This window comes from Podarcis raffonei, chromosome 11 (assembly GCF_027172205.1).
Source record: "Podarcis raffonei isolate rPodRaf1 chromosome 11, rPodRaf1.pri, whole genome shotgun sequence".
NCBI classification, from domain to species: Eukaryota; Metazoa; Chordata; class Lepidosauria; order Squamata; family Lacertidae; genus Podarcis; species Podarcis raffonei.
Window position 1 is genome coordinate 55,979,847 of NC_070612.1, and position 23,263 is coordinate 56,003,109.

Below are 23,263 nucleotides of genomic sequence, written 5' to 3' on the forward strand. Positions count from 1 at the left end.
TTTCACTTCCATACATCACTACTGGGAAAACCATAGCTTTTACTAAATGGACCTTTGTTGGCAAGGTGATGTCTCTACTTTTTAAGATGCTGTCTAGGTTTGTCCATGGACACAGCAATGAGAGTCGTGTGCAATTTTTCAGTACACCTGGAAACAACTTTAACAGAGAGCTCAGTAACGATAAAGCAATCTTCTATAATACAATAGTTTTGAAAAACAACAGCCATGAAATATAAAATCGTTGGTCTCCTAAACTGCAGCTAATGCCATTTTAGTTGAAGTTTCAAAAATTGCAAGAAGATTAAGATAAATTTGGTCAATGCCACAGCCAGAGACTGCTATATAATGTTATGCTTGATACTATGGATGAATTGAATGAAGACCGAGACTGGAATCTACATTTGTAATTCACCCAAAGGACCAAATATTTTCTCAAGAAATAACATCTTGTGGAGGTGGTCACCTGTAACAGAGGATAACTACAAATGAAGTCAGGTTATTGCAGCTGAGCAGCTAGCAATAACTTCGAGAATAAGGCTGCAATCCTATAGACACTTACCTGGGAATAAGCCCAATTAAATTCAGCTATGTTTGCTTCTGCGTATTGCACTATAACACTTAGACCAACTGTGTCAGTACGATATGTTATTTCCCCCTCATTATGTGTACAAGTTGCTGATATGCGCCGAATTTGTACCTAATAATTGAGCATGGGTGCCAATCGCACCTATTGTGACTGTCTGCCTTACATGGGAACTGGACCTGACAATTTTGTTAGCAAGTTCTGGATTTTGAAATTGGGGGGTGAAGCATTATTTTAGAAGTGACATGTCAGATGACAACCAATGGTCATTTTTAGAAAAACTTTTTACTGCAGAATTAATTTTTGAGTTGCTGATGAAGTCAACATCTTTTAAAAAGACAGTGCCTCTCTGCCTTTAACTCTCTTTGGTAGACATAAATCCAAAGATGAAACTTTTCCCAACATGGGGGTGGCGAGGGATAAAGCTGTACCTGCTGCTTTCTGCCTGCAGTGCAGCTGCTTTAAGGATATTTCTGTCCATTAAAAGATGGCAACCCTATATGTAAGCTCAGGTAGGTAGCTGTGTTGATCTGACGCAGTCGAAATATATAAAAAAATAAAAAATTGTCCAGTAGCACCTTAGAGATCAACTAAGTTTGTCTTAGTTGCCAGTAGGAGAACACTTCAATCTCCCAGGACATTCAATACAGGATCTCAAAGCAGCTGTCTTATTACAAAAGCATTTCAGAAGCAGACTCAAAAGAGAAGTTGCTGCATTACAACTTATCACTAAACTGAAAACTATGGAGAGACCTGGTCTTGATAGAGATATTGGATTCCAGTCTCATTACATCTGCATACTATCCCTTGCTTTTCCCTGTAGGGCTAATTGCAGTCATTAACAGTCATCAACAGGTTTACCATACCCATTGAGTCAATCACCCATCTCCTACTACCCTCCTGAGAAAAACCCCACCCCACCCTCCCACTATTTATAAGGGTCTGTTTCAGTGTATATGAAGTAGTGTGCATGCACAGGAAAGCTTATACCAAGAACAAACTTTGTTGGTCTATATGTAAGCTGCAATTGTATAGGGCTGGGTACTCTTGGCAGTTGAAATTGGGTTCAATGTACAGTGGTACCTCGGGTTACATACGCTTCAGGTTACATACACTTCAGGTTACAGACTCCGCCAACCCAGAAATAGTACCTCAGGTTAAGAACTTTGCTTCAGGATGAGAACAGAAATCGTGCTGCGGCGACACAGCGGCAGCAGGAGGCCCAATTAGCTAAAGTGGTGCTTCAGGTTAAGAACAGTTTCATGTTAAGAACGGACCTCCGGAACGAATTAAGTACTTAATCCGAGGTACCACTATATGTCATATGTGTATGCTTTTCATGTCACCCAAACAAGATTGTCTTCTTCCACTTTCTTCCTACTTAGGCTCTGCACACACCAGAGTGTTAATCTGCACATGGCTCACACATATCTGATTTCCCCATGTTTGCTTTTGTGCACATTTGTCCAAACATGAGTTCTTTTAATTTCAGTGTTTCCTTTCCACACTAGTAGGTTGTGATTGATAGGATGCATTTGCACTGTCCATTGTTGTTCCCTCCTCTCAAATAGTACTTTCCCACTGTCCCTGGAACCCTGGGCTCCATTATGGTCATGCACACAGGCATTTGTTTATATATGTGAATTGCTTTGGAAAAGAGAAAGAGAGATGCAAGTTTTTGGATATCCCAGATTTGCTTCAGATTGTTGCCTTCTACAGTCTGGAAAGTGACACACAAATGGCGATGGAGAAAGAGACAATGCGTGTACTTCTGTAAACCAAGAAAATCTTTAATAAAATTTATTTTAAGAAAAGAAATGGTGATGGAGGGGTGAATGGCTTTCTCAATGTTCTCCTCTCACACGTTGGTTGAGTTTGATTCAGCATTCATAAAGAACTCCCAAACTGCAGCCAAAATGTGTATATTTTGGGGGTGAAAGCTAACACCCCTTATACTGGATCGGTATCTAAAAATACAACATAAAAGGGCTTTTTTTTGGTCCAAGATAATTTACGTTTTGAGGAATCCAGGGGATTGCTGATACTGAATGGGTTTCTGGAAAAGTAGGTTTTTATATATTGCAATGTTGCATGTTTCTCGGTGCTGTGTAACCATTTGTACTTTTTTGTGAAGTGGTCATTTAAAAAGTGAATTTTTGTGAGTTTATATATTGTGTATATTTGTAACAATGAAAAAAAAGTCAAGCCCAGAGGTGGCTTACAAAGTAAATGTAATAATTAACATCATTTATCCAGGTCACAGAATATAGCTATTCTTGGCACTGAAATTATGTTTCCCGGGCACAGAATGTGCTGGATTCCATTTGTTATTTATTAATCGTACCTACAGGACCACCTCTCCTGGTATGTCCCACGGTGGGCCTTACGGTTTTCAAACAAAAACATCTTGGAGATCCCGGGCCACAGGGAGGTTAGGCTGGCCTCAACCAGAGCCAGGGCTTTTTCAGCTGTGGCCCGGATTTGGTGGAACGCTCTGTCACAAGAGACTAGGGCCCTGCGGGATTTGACATCTTTCTGCAGGGCCTGCAAGACAGAGCTGTTCCACCAGACCTTTGGCCAAGGCACAGTCTGACCCCTCTCCTTTGGTAATCCTCATAGAACTCTAGCCCAATGGTTGCCATTAATTTGATTCTGAATTGATTTTAGAATGTATTTCAATTAATTGATTGTGATTTTATGTAAACTGTGTTACTTTTACTGCTGTTAGCCACTCTGAGCCCAGTTTTGGCTGGGGAGGGCAGGATATAAATATATTATTATTATTATTATTATTATTATTATTATTATTATTATTTCATTTTTCTGTTCTAGCATTCAGGAAACTCATCATGCTACCCCCATACAGTGGTACCTCAGGTTACATACACTTCAGGTTACAGACTCCGCTAACCCAGAAATAGTGCTTCAGGTAAAGAACTTTGCTTCAGGATGAGAACAGAAATTGTGCTCCAGCAGCATGGCGGCAGCAGGAGGCCCCATTAGCTAAAGTGGTGCTTCAGGTTAAGAACAGTTTCAGGTTAAAAATGGACCTCCGGAATGAATTAAGTACTTAACCCGAGGTACCACTGTACTTTGTTAGATCAGCAAGTCAACGCACCGTTTGAAATTCCCCCCAAGACTGCATGAGTTTTTCGCAACACAAACACCCTCCATTTATATTTGCCAGGATGGTAGTGTGAAATTCTTCAGCTTCCAGGAGAGATTGTTCTTTAGGCTGCCCTCTTTATTGTCCTTGTGGCCTCCAGACATTGCCAAGGTCATCCCGCTCTCTCCGTAGCATCTGATAATGTAGGAGGGACAGAAGCATCTGAGAGGGCTGTGTTTCCTGGTCATCTCAGACAGGGGGCTGCAAAGTTCAGGAAATGAGCTTGGTCTGCTAGCTATTTCAAAATAGCCTTCATATGATGAAGGATTTATGTTGCCCACCCCCACCCCTTCAAATAAAAAGTACAGAGGGATGCATTTCATTGCTGCTCTCAAGCTTCTTGCACCGAAGCAAAGGACCGTTATTGTCATAGTTGCGTGATCTGTCGGCGCCGCGTAGAGACCATCTTAAAAGTAAGTAAGGCGTTTTTGCTTGAGCTGCTCTCTGTATCATACATTTCATTGATGTACGCAGTGAAAGGAGAGTTGCTGCTAAGCACACTAGAATGAATATGCTGTTTTAGTTCTTATTCATAAACGTAAGTCAGGGAAAGATGCCCAGAATGATACCATTCTGCTAAAGCTTACTACAGTTGGCATAGAAGAGATATTTTAGGATTATGTCCCTTACTGAAGCCAGCGGACAATATATCTCAGCTTGTCCCTGCGTAATAAAGACCAATGTGCCACGCAGTTAAATGAGTCACACTGCTAACATCTATACCGTTTTGCACTTTATTTCTGCAAACTGTTTCATGGATTGTTCCCTATAGATGTGGCACCAAACAAAAGCGACAATGCTGCCTTTATCAGATATCTGTGTCCTCTGGTACTGGATGTTATATTGTTCTATCTATTTGTCTATCAAGGAATCCAAAAAGTCAACTCGGAGCACATCTCCATGCAGGTCAAATCCGACTGGGGTGTGTACATCACATAGTGTCTCTCATCCATTTGCAGCTGAACATGTGAGCAACTTGGAGATGAGGTGACAGGAAAGTATTTGTGATGGTTGCTTCATAAACACACCAATTGGCACTGCAGTCATCCAGTTAAGAACATATGTGTATGAACAACACCAAAGTTGTACAGTCATACCTTGGAAGTCGAACAGAATCCATTCCAGAAGTCCATTCGACTTCCAAAACGTTTGGAAACCAAAGTGTGGCTTCTGATTGGTTGCAGGAGCGGCCTGCAGCCAATCGGAAGCCGCAGAAGGACACTGGACATTCACACTGGACATTCGGCTTCCAAAAATTGTTCGAAAACTGGAACACTCACTTCCGGGTTTTGATTGTTCGGGAGCCGATTTGTTCAGAAGCCAAGGCGTTCAGGATCCAAGGTATGACTGTACTTGCTTTGTTAGAACTTTATTCTTAGGTTAAAGCTTCAGTCTGCAATCCTATCCATGTCTACTCAGAAGCAAGTCCCATTAAGTTCAATGGGTATTATTCTTGGGGAAGTGGGTATATCATTACAGTCTAAATCTTCTTAACTATCCCAAATTTTGTAACTGTTATGTATTTGTTACTTTGTAAACCATTTCTTAAAACACTGCCTTCTGAAATCAATGAAAACGGAAGCTCTAGGTCATAATCTTGGAAAGCTTCAACAGGACACATTATTGAAATGTAGTCTAGTTCACATGTGCATTTTCCCAACAATTCCCCCTCCAGATAATAACTGATTATTGAAATTTCCTGTGCCTGTATCTGTCTACAACCTAGTTCGTGCATTATTTCTTCATATGTGTGTGGGAACCTGCACATGTACTGAGCTGCCTATGAACATGCATGCTTCCGAATGAAGAATCGTTGCCGTGATATCCATTGGACTGTATTTGACATATAAAATCAGCACTGATTTTAGTGCATCAGTAAAATTCAATATTTGCAAACAACAACAACAGAAAAGCAGCATTAAACACCATTTGAAAATAGCAGACACAAAACCTCCCAGTAAGAAAACTTGATCCAGAAAGTGCTAGCAATTTCTATAACTGCACTGGAATAAGATGGTCTTCATTAGCTTCTGAAGAGCAGAAGTGCCAGTTAGAATGGCTGGCCAAAAGCGCGTGGGCCAATCAAACTTCGCCAAGGTGGAAATTTCATGAGATAGCACCCCCTCCCCCAATATGTTGCCCAGTTCATGCTTAATAACATAACAAAAAAAGGGGGGGGGCTCTGCTAGATCAGGCCTAATTGTCATCTAATCCAGCATTCTGTTCTCACAACGACCAACCAAGTACCTTCTGGGAAGTCCGCAAGCAGGAAATGAGTGCAATAGCCCTCTCCTGTTGCCCAGCAACTGATAAAATGTACAGCACACTGGCAGTTTATATGTTGAGTGGAATGTGGGTGGCTCTGTGGTCTAAACCACTGAACATCTTGGGCATCCCAATCAGAAGGTCGGCGGTTTGAATCCCGCGGCGGGGTGAGCTCCCGTTGCTCTGTCCCAGCTCCTGCCAAACTAGCAGTTTGAAAGCACGCCAGTGCAAGTAGATAAATAGGTACCGTTGTGGCAGGAAGGTAAACGGTGTTTCCATGGCACCAGACTGTCCGTGGATTGGCGTGGGGATTCTGTTTGTTCTGGCTGCGCCATTTCCCCCCCTGTGTCATTCCATTTCCCCCTCTCTTCCTCACACACACCGCAGTGGTGCCTCCTCCATCCTCCTGGCTTCTCCCCGCCCTGCCTAGAGGAGGAAGGGGGCTAGGCTGAGCTGGCTGAATGCCATTTTAAGCAGCCCCTCTCCGGAGCCAGCCCTTTCGCACCACTCATCTTCCCTCCACCACCACCGCTGCCCTGGTGCTCCTGTGGGCCAGAGAGTGGAGCGGACAAGCTCCCTCTGCCTACCCACGAGGAGCGGCGGCAGCGGCAGCCCCTGGGAAGGTAAGCACAGCAGCTGGGGGGGTAGAGAGGAGGACTACTTGCCCTCCTCACCTCTTCTTCCAGCTCCAACCCCCGATGCTGCTTCTCTGGCCTGCCACAAGGTCAGAGGGACAGTGGACGGCCCGCGGCTAAAAAAATTTGCCGACCCCTGGTCAAGAAGGTGCTTTCTGCAGATGTTGCAGAGAGAAGTGAGGGGAAGTTCCAGCTCGTCAGCCTGAGAAGGTTGCCCATCTAGGAGAAGGAAAACTCTTACCCTAAATCTCGGCTACCTTGTGGGATATCTTCAGGAGTGTGGCGAACACACAGGGTCCCCGGACGTTTCACCATCTATTGATCCCTGTGCCACCACTTTATTTCTCGCTGCCACCACTCAGGCCCTACCTGGTACAATACTGAGTCCAGTCAGGGGTAAATTGGAACATAAACTTTAGTTTATTTATTGCAGTTTAACAAGTGTGTGGTTTCATAAACAATATCTGTCAATTACAATCATGGGGTGCCTATCCAGACCTATAACTTCCACTACCTGCTCTCACTCACTAAACCACCTCTCAGATATTTACTTGTCTTCCTAGCCCCTAACTGTTCCTGACCTATCTTATTTCACTACACTAACTCAACCTACCCTCAGACTCTATCCCAATTCACTCCCACTCCAACCAACTACCCAACTCCCAACGAACTCCCCCTTCGCCCCTCCCAGAGCTGGTTTTATAGTCCCTCTGACTCCACCCCCTGGGTTCTGATTGGGTAACCTGTTTAACTATTTCACCTCCAGCACTCTCATATGTTAACATCACAAGGAGAAAAAAGGCTAAGGAGTAAATCTTACACAAATCTGGAGTCTCTAAAATGGTGAATGGTGTTTTATTCGCCTCCTTCTAGCACCTCCTGCGGTCAAGCGCATGCCATACGCATTGCTCTGCTTTCCTTTGGACCACATCAGTGAGGCCGAGACAGGGGTCTTTCCTTTTTTAAAAAAATAAATTAATCAATTTTTCGATACAAACATCAACCGCAAAAAACACATACAACAAAAACCATAATAACAGTAATAACACAATTTGACAATTCAGATTTGAATACACTGATATACCTATGACTACACCTTTTTAAACAATATTTTCCCACCTCTCTCTCCTCCCCCTAATTCCCACCACTATCTGCCTTATCGCTTCAATATTCGTTCCAGATTTCTTCATATTTATCCATTCTTATTTGCATCGACATGCAATTCGTTCGTTTGTAGCTAATCTGTCTATATTATCAATCCATGTGCTCAATGGAATCTTTTTGGGGCTCTTCCAAATCATCCAAACAAGTTTTTTTGCTTCCAATATAGTATGGTACATCCATTTTTTTTTTTACCCCTTGAAATCTCCCACGTTTCCGGACTATAATTTAGAATTCAATTCAGTCCCCCTAAATAACAATTTCTTTTTATTACTCTTGCTATAAATATCCTTACCTTGCACCAAAATGATCTTATCATCAGGCAGTTAATCAACATATGTATTATGTTCACATTTTTACTCCCGCATCTCCAGCAATAGTCTGCACTTGTTATTTTCTTCTGGTATAGTTTTGCTGGAGTCCAGTGGACTCTGAATATTATTTTCTGTTGAATAAGCCTTAGTCTTAGATCCATAGAGGCCATTTCTGTTGATTTTATACTTGACTCCCATATATCATTTCTTATCTGTACCCCTAACTCTTCACTCCATTTTTGTCTATCATATTCTAAATCGTATTTGTTCCTGTTGAGTAGGGTTTTATATAGCGCAAGGGTAGAGTTTTTTGTTTTTGTTGCAGAAATTAAATCTTGTAACAGCATGGGTGTTTCCGATGCTGCAATAGAGTCAGGGCCAAACTGCAGTGGTCATCTGGGCAGTCCAGGACCTCCATACACACTGCCCAGGCTTTTGCCCCAAGGAAGTCATGTCGGTGCTGCTAACAGCGATTTGACTTCATCTCCAGAGGCACACTACACTCCATTGTCTTTTGAAACAAATGGATGCCAGCAAATATGAGAGATGGTACACAGTCATCATGATGGGATGCGGGTGGCGCTGTGGGTTAAACCACAGAGCCTAGGGCTTGCTGATCAGAAGGTCGGCGGTTCAAATCCCCGTGACGGGGTGAGCTCCCGTTGCTCGGTCCCTGCTCCTGCCAACCTAGCAGTTCAAAAGCACGTCAAAGTGCAAGTAGATAAATAGGTACCACTCCGGCAGGAAGGTAAACGGCGTTTCCGTGCGCTCCTCTGGTTCGCCAGAAGCGACTTAGTCATGCTGGCCACATGAAGTGGAAAGCTGTACGCCAGCTCCCTCGGCCAATAAAGCGAGATGAGCGCCACAACCCCAGAGTCGGTCACGACTGGACCTAATGGTCAGGGATCCCTTTACCTTTACCTTTACACACCCATCATGATTAGAAACCATGGGTAGACTTATCCCCCATTCATTTGCCTAATCTCCTTTTGAACAATCCAAACAGGTGGCCGGCACTAAATCTTGGGGCAGAGAATTCCATAGATTAACTATGCATTGTGTTAAAAATAACTTCCTTTTGTCTTCTATCGCTCCGCATGAATGCATGCCCAGTTTCAGGGGCACTGCTTGCACAGATTGGGAAATACCTGCAAAAAACAACCTTATGTCATTTCATTAGTCATTGCATTTGTCTAAGGCTGGAAAAATGCTTCAGAAGTCTAAGAACCAACATCAAACTATTATGCATAAGACTTGATGCATCCTGGGGAAAAACATATTCAAATTCTCAGACTCAAGCATTAATATTTTAGGAGCTGCAGTGACCTAGGGCTTGGTTCTTTTTTTTCCTCCAGCTGGAAAACTTGTTCCATCAGTGGGGATAAACCGGGGAGAGGTATCTCAGGAATACCTTGCACCTAGAGTGTGCTCATTAAATCTGAACACACAAAAATGTCTTCTCAGAGCCTTATGCAGGTTTTCATGAATGCTCGTTGATTTTAATGCAGGCTCTGAATAAGCTTTTTATTCCCACTGATATACCAAAACAGAGAATGCGTTTCAGGTTTACTTGCTTTAAGAAAGCAAGTAAAACCACATGGTTATATCCCAGGGGTCAGCAAACTTTAACAGCATGGGGCCGGTCCACTGTCCCTCAGACTTTGTGGGGGGCCGGACTATATTTTGAAAAAATATAGTAATGGATGAATTCCTATGCCCCACAAATAACCCAGAGATGCATTTTAAAGCAAAGCACACATTCTACTGATGTAAAAACACCAGGCAGGCCCCGCAAATAACCCAGAGATGCATTTTAAATAAAAGGACACATTCTAATCATGTAAAAACGTGCTGATTCCTGGACCGTCCAGGGGCCGGATTTAGAAGGCAAATGGGCCGGATCCGGCCTTAGTTTGCCCAGGCCTTAGTTTGCCTGCCCATGTTATAGACAGCATATTCAGGAAAAGAATATGAATTCTTTGCAGCTACAGAATGCAGCATTTATTCATTGTACCTATATCTCACCTTTTCCTCTAATGAGCTCAAGGTGTACAAATTTATCCCCTTCCTCATGTAATCCCTAAAACAACTTTGGGAGGTAGGCTAGTCTGCAAGTCAGTGAGCTTAATGGTTGAGTGGGAATTAAAATCCTGGTCTCCCGGGTCATAGTCCAACACTCTAGAAATGTAAAAGGATGAAGTCCTTTCTGCGATAAGCAAAATTTTGGTTGAAACAGTTTGTCGGCAAATAGTTTAGAGTGAATAAGGGCCTCTGGCAGCTAGCATCACATGGTTCCTTGGCTATCCTTGTTGCAGACCATAGATGTAAGCTGATTTAACTATAGAAAACAAAAAGGAGAAATGTTGGTAATAAGAGTTTGAAAAAAAGCAACAATTTTGCTCCTCCGACCTGACTCAAAAGGAGCAATTGGCCAACAGCAAGTTTTTTCAGTTAAATCAAAAGATCTGCTTAATAAAGGATGGAGGTATCTGATGAAGAATTAGGTTTGGTAAAGGCGGCGTAAAAACACATTTCTGACCTTCAAAACACACATCTGTGTTAATGTTTTTGAATGAGCTGGGAGGAGGATGATTTGGCAAGTCTCCAACTTGGCAGAGAAAAATCTAGTTGAAATGGATTAGAGTTTTTCTTTTACCCTCCTCTTCTCTCCCCCCCCCCCCCGGTCCCTGAGCAGATTTGCAACTACTTTTAAAACATTTCTGAACTTAGAGAAGGGGAAACAGGGAGAATCAGGTGAAAGATAAACATGGAACAATCCTTAGCATTTGGGTATTGCTTTCAAGTGTTCAAAGCACTTTACATGGATTATCTCGGTGCAATTCTTACAACAGCCCTGCAAGGTTTTGTTGTTTAGTCATTTAGTCGTGTCCGGCTCTTCGTGACCCCATGGACCAGAGCACGCCAGGCACTCCTGTCTTCCACTGCCTCCTGCAGTTTGGTCAAACTCATGCTGGTAGCTTCAAGAACACTGTCCAACCATCTCGTCCTCTGTCGTCTCCTTCTCCTTGTGCCCTCCATCTTTCCCAACATCAGGGTCTTTTCCAGGGAGTCTTCTCTTCTCATGAGGTGGCCAAAGTATTGGAGCCTCAGCTTCAGGATCTGTCCTTCCAGTGAGCACTCAGGGCTGATTTCCTTCAGAATGGATAGGTTTGATCTTCTTGCAGTCCATGGGGCTCTCAAGAGTCTCCTCCAGCACCATAATTCAAAAGCATCAATTCTTCGGCGATCAGCCTTCTTTATGGTCCCTGCAAGGTAGACCCATGTTATTAACGCCCCATATTGAGAAAGTGGCTTGCCTAAGGTCATCAAGTGAGTTCATTGCAGTGGCAAGATTCACACCAGGGACTTGCAGATTCATAGGACTTCTCCAGACAACCTGCTCCTTGCGTATTCACCCTGATATGCTTGCACTGTGTTCATATGTCTTCCCATTAACCATTGTGCACCCCACACTTTTCTGTGTCTTTCCTTGTCAATCTTCCTAACAGTAAGCCTGTTGTTTGTTTTTAAGAGGGTTTGTCACACAATTAAACCACTTTAATTGTGCAACCCTAAATTTCCAGTAAGCATTTGCTTCCCTCCCACAAAATTGGGACAGTCTGGATGCCCTCATAGCTCAGGCTCTACAACTGCACTAACTCCCTGGGTGCATAAAATATATCTGTCCCTTTAAAGTATATATACCAGAAGAAAGCATATGGGGAAGGACAAGATCTGGTCCACCATCTGGTCAAGAAAGAATGAGGGGAAGGGGAAGATCTGATCCAGCTTTGGTTTTTATATACAGTGGTACCTCGGGTTAAGAACTTAATTCATTCTGGAGGTCCATTCTTAACCTGAAACTGTTCTTAACCTGAAGACCACTTTAGCTAATGGGGCCTCCTGCCACCGCCACGCTGCCGCTGTGCAATTTCTGTTCTCATCCTGAAGCAAAGTTCTTAACCTGAGGTACTATTTCTGGGTTAGCGGAATCTGTAACCTGAAGCGTATGTAACCTGAGGTACCACAGTATACACCTGTAATGCAAGCTGTGAAATTGTGTTAACCGTGTGCGTGAGGAACCTGTTCCGACCACTATATGAGATATATCTGTTTTTATTCCCATAAGGCCACAATCCTATGCAAAGTTACCATGGAGTAATCTCTGCTGAACAGAGAGGGTTTTCTTCCAAGTAAACAAGCTTAGGGTTGCTCTGCTTTAAGCATGACAGAGCTTTCGTCATCAGCTCTTAATGGCTGGCCTTTATTGAGGAACAGAATGGCACAGGCTTGTTGTTCTATTACAGCAGAAGCAAACAATTCCTGCGGAAAAGAGAATCACTGGAGTGCATTTCAGCACATGACCTTATAAAAGTGGTCACCAGGCTTTACCTCCACGCTGAATTGTATCAAGGGATTAAGCACAGTAATGTTACACATGCTGCGGAACACAATACAGCTGTCAGCTGTATGAGAAGAAGATTCCCTTTTTCTTCTCATGTTATGAGAAGTCTTGTGTTATGTCACAGGAACGTTATATCCAAAGAAAAGATTTCAGTTCCATATGTCTTTCCAAGACAATACATTCATGAACACAATCATTCAAAATGACTCCGGTCACAGGAGTGCGTAGCATTTAAAACCCTCTAGTCTGTGGGTCTTGGCTGTGGATTGCCCAAGTCATGAGTACAAAGGCACATACGAGGCAACATCCCGTAATTTGCCTAGGTTGTAATCATATGAAGACAAAACTAGGAATAAATCCCATTGAGTTCAACGGAACATGCATAGGCTTGTGCTGTTAGATTTCTTTCCATAGAGCTCCTTTCAAAACATGACTCTCATTCCCTGTTCAGCAATTCATCTTGCTTGCACTTCCTAGTAAAGCAATCAGGATTTTTTCTGTTTTCTGTCCTGTCAAATATATGGTATAGATATATATATACATCCATTCATAGTCTCAGCTAAATTTCCTAATACAGTGGTACCTTGGGTTACATACGCTTCGGGTTACATATGCTTCAGGTTACATACGCTTCAGGTTACAGACTCCGCTAACCCAGAAATAGTGCCTCGGGTTAAGAACTTTGCTTCAGGATGGGAACAGAAATCGTGCTCCGGCGGCGTGGCAGCAGCAGGAGGCGCCATTAGCTAAAGTGGTGCTTCAGGTTAAGAACAGTTTCAGGTTAAGAACAGACCTCCAGAACAAATTAAGTACTTAACCCGAGGTGCCACTGTAGAGCTTTACTTTTTACTTTTTTTCTCTCCATTCCTTTTTTGTCCCCTACATATAATGGCTCTTGATTGTAACATTAAATTCTACTCAGTAGAATAATGTACTCAGTAGAATAGCTTGCTGCGTGTCAAGGTCCCCAAGACACCCCAAAGGAAAACACAATTGACACTTAATTTTTGTTTAATTTTTTTGGCATAATTTTGGCCACAACTTTATTCAAATACAGCAATGTGAGTGCTTGCTTAGGCATTGGTAGCACTAACTGACCCCGCACGGGGACAGCTCTGACATTCGCACCCCCCGCGAGGTCAGCAAGGGTAAGTCACCTGGGGAGAGAGACGGGACTGGGAACCATGCCTCACCTCTCCCCAGCATGCTCCCAGGGGCTTGCGTGGCCCTAGCCCCTTGCCAGGGTGTTTCGGACAAAAGCATGGGGGAGCCCCTGGGTTCCTTTAACGGTAAAACCCTTCAGCAGCAGCAGCAGCATTTTGGGGGGCAGGCACAGCCGAATCCATACCCCCCAGCAACCAATTCCAGACCAATGCCTAACCGCTAATCTTACAAGTTGTGACGATTTGCTACGCGGTAGGCGAAAACCAAGTGGCACACACTAATCTGCCAAATGGCAAAATTCCTACCGGGCCCCTGCCCCAAAGCAGATGACCCCATGACAGGCAATAGCAAGGTCAAGCAAACAGCCTAACATTAGGGAAGGGAGGGCGGGTGATCCGAAACACGCAGCGAAAGAGGACGTCCGTTGCTGCGTGCCTTGTATTTAACAAATAGGGCTGTCAATCACTAAATGGCAACATGTAATTTTCCCCAGTAACAGCCCGCCCCTGCTTACGAGTTGGCCAAACCATCTACCCAGAAACAGCAAGGTGTCTTGGCATCCCCAACCGCAACACGTGCTCTCCATGAGGGAGAACACACTATTCAGCAAACTAAGGCTTGGGGGCAGGATCCAGCCCAATCGCCTTCTCAATCCGGCCCGCAGATGGTCTGGGAATCAGCGTGTTTTTACATGAGTAGAATGTGTCCTTTTATTGAAAATGCATCTCTGGGTTATTTGTGGGGCACAGGAATTCATTCATTTCCCCCCCTCAAAATATAGTCTGGCCCCCCACAAGGGCTGAGGGACAGTGGACCAGCCCCCTGCTGAAAAAGTTTGCTGACCCCTGGACTACATCTTTGATAGGTTTCCGTTTAACCTGCTGCTTCCTTCTGGGAAGACGAATAAAGTCATCCCATATCTTCAATCCATTTGATCCTGCAGTTGGTTTCCGGGTCCAGTTCAAAGTTCTGGTTTTGACCTATAAATAGTCTTTAGAAGGAGTTCAGGACTCCATTATCTCAAGGACCACCTCTCTGCATATGAACTGACCCAGACCCTGTTATCATCATTGCTGGTCTTTCTTCATGTTTCTGCTCCGCTGGAGGTCCAGAAGATGGCAACAGGAAAACAGGCATTTTCAGTGATGGCTCCCAATTTATGTAAAGCTCTCTCCAGGGAAACTCACCAGGCACCATCCCATCTTGTTATCCTATCTATTCTGTATTTATGGTTTCTGTGGAAAATCCAATCATTTTAAGAAATACAGAAACAGTATATCCTGGTTAAATTTGTGGGGGGAAGTATATAGAATGGCCTTTTGATAAAGATGACAGCATGTGGCTGAGCAAAAAAAAAATTTTTTGCAGGTATAAGCAGCACTGAGTCCAGCCTGAAGCACTGTGTGAAAACTACCTCAGTATCTGAGATCTGGCGACAATCTGTGTGGCAGACGGTATTTAGCTAGATTGACCAATGGTCTCAGTATAAGGTCATTTACACACACACACACACACACACACACACACACACACACACACACACACTTGCACGAGATGAAATTTCATTTGTGTCAGGGCTCAATAACTAGCCTGCCTAGTTATTTTATCGGTCACCCTGCTTTCCTACATGTTGGTAAGTTCCCTTTTGGAACTGTTTCTGCAAAATCAGTACGAGCTTCCTTGCTTCTTTAGCGATTGTTCCCTTGTGCTTTTTTCTTTGACAGAAATGTGTTGTTTAAAATTAAGCAATAAAAAAATTCGTATGGGCTGCTTCCAGTACTAGTTGCTCTCAGAGTAGACCCACTAAAATGACTGGATCTAAGTCAGCCATGACTATTCATTTCAGTGGGTCTACTCTGAGTAGGATCAGCATTGGATACAATCCGATGTCTGGTTTCAAGTCACTCTTAATATACATTTTTATATTTTTCTCTCCCTATCAATAATGAATTCAGTTAACTCTTGTTTCATTTATAACCTCACTTTGTCACAGAGCTCAAAGCAGCATGCATGCTCACTCCCCATTTTGTCCTGCGAGGTGGCTTAGACTCCAAGTGCTTAATTCCAATATCATGCTTCTTGTCTTCAAAACATAATGCCTGTTGATTTAAACTAAAAAAGCAATAATACCTCATAAATGGCTTTCTCTTAGCTGTCTTTGGAGTGATTTATCCAGTGGCTATAAACCAGCAGAGTTTAGGCACACTTAATCCCATTGAACAAACCAACTTTAAGCACGCCTAATGCAATCTTGGATTGCGGCCATGAACTTTACGCTGCCAAATGCACTTGTCGGACACACATGCAAAGAAAGGAATATTATTTACTGACGAGATAAATAGCAAAAGGCAGGTCACCGGCATTAATGAGTCCATTTGGACTGGCAACAATCGATGCAGGATCCCCTCGTGGCTTTGCAGATGTCAGCTGTGTTGATTCAGGGAGCCTGACATTTGCCATCGCCTCTTTCCGAAAGCATCTCAGCTCTGTAGCACTCGTAGCCAAAAGCCAATCACTCACCACACACGGGCAAGAAGATCATGCGCTCTTCAAAATAACAGTTTCGCATTACAGGCAGGACTTTAGACATTGGCTGGTGTGTCACCTAACCTCCCCCAGTGGTTTATCGGTTGTAGCACACCATTGGTAGTGTGGGGAGGGGTATCCTAACCCTCCCCACTCACCAGGGAGTTAGTTGTTAACAATTCACAGCTCAGTCACACTGGGCCTACTCTGGCCCTGTAAGCCATGAGAACATCAAAAGAGCCTGCTGGCCAATGACACACGTAGCTCAGCATCCTGTTATCACATTGGCCAACCAAATGTCTATGGGAAATCGTGTCCTCCATTACGGAGAGCACGTGTTGCGGTGAGGTCACCCAAACTGCCCTGCTGTTGCAGAGGCGGATACGATTGGATGGCCTCAACTCCCAATTGGTTGCCCCTCGGTTGCCGGGGAAGGAATTTGGCTCAGGGAGCTTGTGATTGGCAACCGAGGGGATATTTATATCCCTGCACGTGTCGTTGAGCTTCCTCTTTTTGCTGCCACCCACCCTCTCTCCCTATATTTAGGGTGCTTATTGACCTTGCTACGCCTGTCATGGGGTCGTCTGCTTTGGAGCAGGGGCCTGGAAGGAATTTTGCCATTTGGCTGATTGGCTGGGGCCATTTGGTTTTTGCCTACCACGTAGCAAATCATCACAACTTTGTAAGGTTGGCGGTTAGGCATTGGTTCTGTTGGTTGGTAGAGGGGATGTGGTTGGCTGTGCCTGCCCCTTCAAGTTGCTGCTGCAAGGGTATTCCATTAAAGCAGCGCTTCTCAACCTGTGGGTCCCCAGATGTTGTTGGACTACAACTCCCATCATCCCTGAGCTCTGGCCTTGCTAGCTAGGGGTGATGGGAGTTGTAGTTCAACATCTGGGGACCCACAGGTTGAGAAAGGCCGCATTAAAGGAATCCAGGGGTTTGCTTTGCTCTTGTCCGAACCCCTGTCAAGGGGCTAGGGCCACGCCAGAGCCCCTGGGAGCATTTGGGGTGAGGTTAAAGGCAGCCCAGTCCTCCCCCAGATTGTTTTGCCTTACTGACTTCCGCAGAGCTACAGTTGTCATTTCTGGTCCTGCCTGAGCGCAGGATCAGATAGTCAAACCAATGCCTAAGCAACCACTCACATGCTGTAATCAATAAAGTTGTGGCCAAAATTATGCCAAAAACCTTAAACCATAATTCTGTGTCTATTGTGAATTATTTCAAGGGTGGTTTGAAGACCCTGACACGCAAACAGCACTTTTCTGGAGTACATCATGCTTTGAAGCTATGAGGAACAGAAGCCCTGAAAATGCACCCCCAAGTCCTCAGTTCAAATGCGCTGCTAATAAAGGGGTCATCTGTCCTACTTTACAGAGGACAGTCCTCTGCTTGAGGGCTGCCTCTATGAATTTGAAGGACAGTCAGCTCAAAGTCTCATTTAAAGATGAAGGACCAGGGCAGAGGACTTGGAAGTCGCTCATCAGCAGTAAGGCTGAGCAGGCAGGCAGGTCATCTATTTAAATCCTAGTCATTATTTCTAAATTCACATCAGTACATTTTAATTGACATATTTAAAAAATGTGCAAATCAGCATCCTCTTTTGTCTTCATTTTTGGTGACGCCTGTCCCATTGTTCAGCAGTGCACAAGTGGCCTAGCTAATCAAAGTTGTTCCACCTCTAGCATGTAGATACACAAAATTTGCTTGAAAGTGGTCCTGCATCAACACCTCCCCACAAATGGAAAATTAGAGAACAGAGGTGGGGAAACCTCCAGATGTAGCTGGACTCTCCCATCATTACTGTCCATTGTCCATGCTGGACTGAGATACCCACAACAGCTGGAGAGCCACAGTCTTCCCATCCCTGACCCTATTGAAGAGGCGCAGTTGTTGTCTCTGCCTTTCCCAAGCAAAGATTTTGTCACGCGTGCATTTTAAGACAAGCGGCCCTCCATTTTTAGTCTGGTAATGGTTCTGCCTCATCAACTTTATTCCGCACCTGCCAACTTGTATATTTGGACTGACTATTAAATAGAAGTACCTGCATTCTATTTCTTGGTAGTCTATTTCTTTCCTCTGATCTTGTAGCAAAGCAACACAATTGAGATGCTCGTGCTTGATCTATTTTGCTTTCCACATAACAACATTAGTGGCATTTCCAAATTTCCATTTACTCTCTTTGGTAACATCGTTTCCCTGTCCCTGTGAGGCCTACCTTCGCAAATTCAATCTAAAAATAATCAATGCACTCTAATATGATTAAATCTAAAAATAAGCCTTCCTGTGTTATCTCGTGTAGTAAAAACACTTTCTGAAGTCCATCCAGTTATTTCTTTCATTTGGCAGCGGACGCATCTGCTTGGCCTGTTTACAACCAGTGCTATGTCAGAAATGATTGCCTGGGAGCAGGTTTCTCATTGTTGTCCTTTAGGAGGCTTGTCACCACGGGCTTAAATTAAATCTCGCTCAGTCAGAACTAATGCAGCCGTAACAGGCCAGCTCAGGTCAGTCCTAACCCCAGAGATTTACAAGACGACTGCTTGAAGCATTTCACATAGCTTAACAAAACATTACTGTGTCTACACGTCGTCACACATTTAGAAATCCTGGACGCAGGCAATGTGCGGTACCTGCTTAAAGTTAACATTTCAATTTTCTAAGACGCTGTTTGCCATTTCTCTCATCATATGGAGTGTGCAAGCAGCCAAACAATTGACAAGAGGTGAATCAATTATGGGCAAGAGGTGAATTAATTATGGAATATATTTCTTGGTTCTTCCTATGTTGTTATCCACAATCCTAAACTTTTAGAGCAGTGCAAAGTGAGGGCCAAACAATATGTTGTGGGATTCAGGCTTTTTTGTTTAAAAATATATGGGCTTGAAGTGATGGCTTACTTTGAAGAAAAAAGCAACACTGGGGCTTCAATCTGGAAGATGCTTCCAATGTTGATCGGGATTCTGTACCAAACCTCCGTGCCAGTTGTTATTTGTCCTTAAAGTGGTGGCATTTCCTGTAAACAGCTTGCGCACAAGCTAAAGGGGACCACAGCTACAGGAATCCTTAAATATGCAGAGATCTGAGTGTGCAAAGAAATGGACCCAGAGATAAGCCACACAGGGCATAGCTAAACTCCACAATTAAACCAAACTGTGGATTTCTCTCCTGCAAGATGTAGCGATGGATACCAATCTGGAAGGCTTCAACAGAGGATTGGGCAACTTCCTGGAGGACAGGCCATGATGGCTATGTTCCCCCCTCCAGGGTCAGAGACTGTATGCTTCTGAATACCAGTTGCTGGAATCAACAAGCGGGGAGTGCACTGTTTCACCCAGGTCTTGTTTGTGGGCTTCCCATAGGCATCTGTTTGGCCACTGACACAACAATATGCTGTACTGTGTGGGCCTTTGCTCTGATCCAGATGGGCTCTTACTGTATGCTCTTAGGCTCTTGTCCAAAACAACAACAAACCTCTGGTTACGTGAAACATATTCAATAAACACACAAGACGTAAGCAGCTGTACGTTTGAAAAAATAAGATATACTATTCATTGTATTGAATTGTCGATTTCAACAGAAGTAGCTCATAAAGTTCAACGAAAATTAGAAGACCCAGTGGATCAGTTCATTCTCTAATCAGTTTATGCATAAGGTCCATATATGTGAAAGTGTCTATTCCACCTGTCTGTTCATAGAGTCCAACAATCCACACGAAAGGTTGTTACAGTTCCACATAATCCTTTCACAGAGTCTAAGACAAGGATTTCCAGAAAATTAGCCTTGTTTCGCTATCCTGGGCTTCATCAGTAGTACAAACTCATACAGTGGTACCTCGGGTTAAGTAGTTAATTCGTTCCGGAGGTCCGTTCTTAACCTGAAGCTGTTCTTAACCTGAAGCACCACTTTAGCTAATGGGGCCTCCTGCTGCTGCTGCACCGCCAGAGCACAATTTCTGTTCTCATCCTGAAGCAAAGTTCTTAACCCAAGGTACTATTTCTGGGTTAGTGGAGTCTGTAACCTGAAGCGTATGTAACCTGAGGTACCACTGTATATATCACAGGACAGTGGATCTTATAGCATAGTAGTAGCTCTTGTTTAGGGACGCGGGTGGCACTGTGGGTAAAAGCCTCAGCGCCTAGGACTTGCCGATCGAAAGGTCAGCGGTTCGAATCCCCGCGGCGGGGTACGCTCCCGTTGCTCGGTCCCAGCACCTGCCAACCTAGCAGTTCGAAAGCACCCCCGGGTGCAAGTAGATAAATAGGGACCGCTTTCTAGCGGGAAGGTAAACGGCGTTTCCGTGTGGTGCGCTGGCTTGCCAGATGCAGCTTTGTCACGCTGGCCACATGACCTGGAAGTGTCTCCGGACAGCGCTGGCCCCCGGCCTCTTAAGTGAGATGGGCGCACAACCCCAGAGTCTGTCAAGACTGGCCCGTACGGGCAGGGGTACCTTTACCTTTTTAGCTCTTGTTTGCTTCTGGATTCAGTTTGATTCTAATTTGTAGCAGAGTGGGCCTCTCTCTAGGAGATGGAGACTAAGGTCAAGATAAAAGGTAAAGGTCCCATGGACGGTTAAGTCCAGTCAAAGGCGACTCTGGGGTTGCGGCGCTCATCTCGCTTCAGGTCAAGGGAGCCAGGGTTTGTCCAAAGACAGCTTTCCAGGTCATGGGGCCAGCATGACTAAACCACTTCTGGCACAACAGGACACCATGACAGAAGCTAGAGCGCATGGAAACGCCACAGTGGAAGTATTTATCTACTTGCACCGGTGTGCTTTCAAACTGCTAGGTTGACAGGAGCTGGGACAGAGCAACGGGAGCTCACCCTGTCGCGGGGATTCGAACCGCTGACCTTCTGATCAGCAAGCCAAAGAGGCTCAGCAGTTTAGACCACAGTGCCACCCACAATCCTTCAAGAGTTGCATGCTCTGAACTTCCTGTTATATGGGGGGGGGGGTTATATGAGTTTTTCTTCTTCATGTACAAATTTAGATTACATTGTCCAGTACTTTTTTTTAAAGTATTGGACAACTTCATCATGAAGTTCTTACAGTAAGTGCCCCACTTTTAACATTGGTGGGGGAAAGGTGCCGGTGCTGCGCACCCCCAGAAAAAGTACTGACATTGTCCATGATGGGAGGCAGGAATGGTGCCTACCCATTTTGGTCCCGTACCAGATTCCTGTGCAGCAACCTCACCTGGGGGAGCCTGGGGCAGGGGTTTGTGAGGTAAGGATGGCATAGTCACACTTGCGGGAGTGCCAACAAGACTCTGCCAGTATTTCACACAGCTCTGATGCTGCTGCTCCATCCCTGTCCCAGCCCAGCCCAGCCCCATCCAGGTCAACTGCAGCAATGCTGGTGTTGGGGGGTAGATCTCTATTGGCCCTGCCCCACCGTTCCAGCAACTAGTGCAGGACAGTAATTTCCACTACACCTGAAGAGAGGAAGCTAGCTAAGAAACTATAGGTCAGGCCATGTGACACATACACCATGTGACCTTTAAAGGCCATGTGACCTTTAAAGCCCTAAACGGCCTCGGTCCTGTATACCTGAAGGAGAGTCTCCACCCCCATCGTTCTGCCCGGACGCTGAGGTCCCACGTCGAGGGCCTTCTGGCGGTTCCCTCATTGTGAGAAGTGAGGTTACAGGGAACCAGGCAGAGGGCCTTCTCGGTAGTGGTGCCTGCCCTGTGGAACGCCCTCCCATCAGATGTCAAGGCAATAAACAAGTATTTTACTTTTAAAAGACAACTGTTTAGGGAAGTTTTTAAAGTCTGACGCTGTATTGTTTTTAATATTCAGTTGGAAGCCGCCCAGAGTGGCTGGGGAAACCCAGTCAGATGGGCGGGGACCCCTGACCGTTAGGTCCAGTCGTGACCAACTCTGGGGTTGCGGCGCTCATCTCGCTTTATTGGCCGAGGGAGCCAGCGTTTGTCCGCAAACAGCTTCTGGGTCATGTGGTCAGCATGACTAAGCCACTTCTGGTGAACCAGAGCAGCTCACGGAGCGGTACCTATTTATCTACTTGCACTTTGACATGCTTTCGCACTGCTAGGTTGGCAGAAGTTGGGACCGAGCAATGAGAGCTCACCCCGTCGCGGGGATTCATTTTTTTTCTTTTTTTTCTTTATTTATACAACAAGGAAAAAAACACACAAAAAAACACAAATACCAAATTACATACAAATTACAAAAATAGCCATAGACACATAGTTTTCTTGGCAAACAATAAAACATCTATTGGTCTTAACACTAAAGACCCAACTTCCCGTCTATTCCATATTTCAAATTCATATTACTTATTGCCAATACACATTTTTTCCATAATTAAACTTATTCTCAATAAATCTAATTTCTTCTACCTACCTAGCAACTATTACTGAAGTTCCTCGAATGCTGCAACAGAATTTAAACTACTATATTTATTTTTCAGATATTCTTTGAAAACCTCCCATTTAGAAACAAATTTCTGTTTTGATTTATTCTTTATTTTTTCTGATAAACCATCTAATTTGGCATATTCTGTCAGCTTTTGGATCCAATCTTGTATAGAGGGGATTTCATTACTCTTCCATTTTGCTGCGATCAAAACTCTTGCTGCTGCCGTCGCATATAAAAAGATACCCTTCCTCTTTTGTCGCGGGGATTCAAACCGCCAACCTTCTGATCGGCAAATCCTAGGCTATGTGGTTTAACCCACAGCGCCACCCGTGTCCATGGGCAGGGTATAAATGATTAATTAATTAATATTAATAATAAATTAATAATACACAGCTTTATCATTGTAGAGCACGAGACTCTTAATCTCAGGGTTGTGGGTTCAAGCCCCACATTGGGCAAAAGATTCCTGCATTGTAGGGGGTTGGACTAGATCACCCTCGTGATCACTTTCTGTGATCATTCCTACACCTTACTCCATCCCCGGCATCTACCAACCCTCACTATTAGAGAGCAAGTTCTTCTATAGCCTGAAATGGTTGGGAATCATACACAAAACCCTAGGGAAACTTTGGGCAAACTTGAAAGATTTGTTGTTTAGTCGTTTAG

General features: G+C 44.3%; 1 protein-coding gene across 2 annotated transcripts in view; it reads left to right on the forward strand.

The window, feature by feature from the left end:
- The first annotated feature begins 3,980 nt into the window (after window positions 1-3,980).
- LOC128423460 (protein FAM240B-like) overlaps window positions 3,981-23,263 on the forward strand; it is a 29,060-nt gene continuing 9,777 nt past the window's right edge. The window contains exon 1 of one of the 2 annotated variants that reach the window (XM_053408598.1): window positions 3,981-4,162. The gene's annotated coding sequence lies outside the window, so the exon portion shown is untranslated. The remainder of the gene's footprint in view (window positions 4,163-23,263) is intronic. The other variant, XM_053408597.1, reaches the window with a different exon arrangement.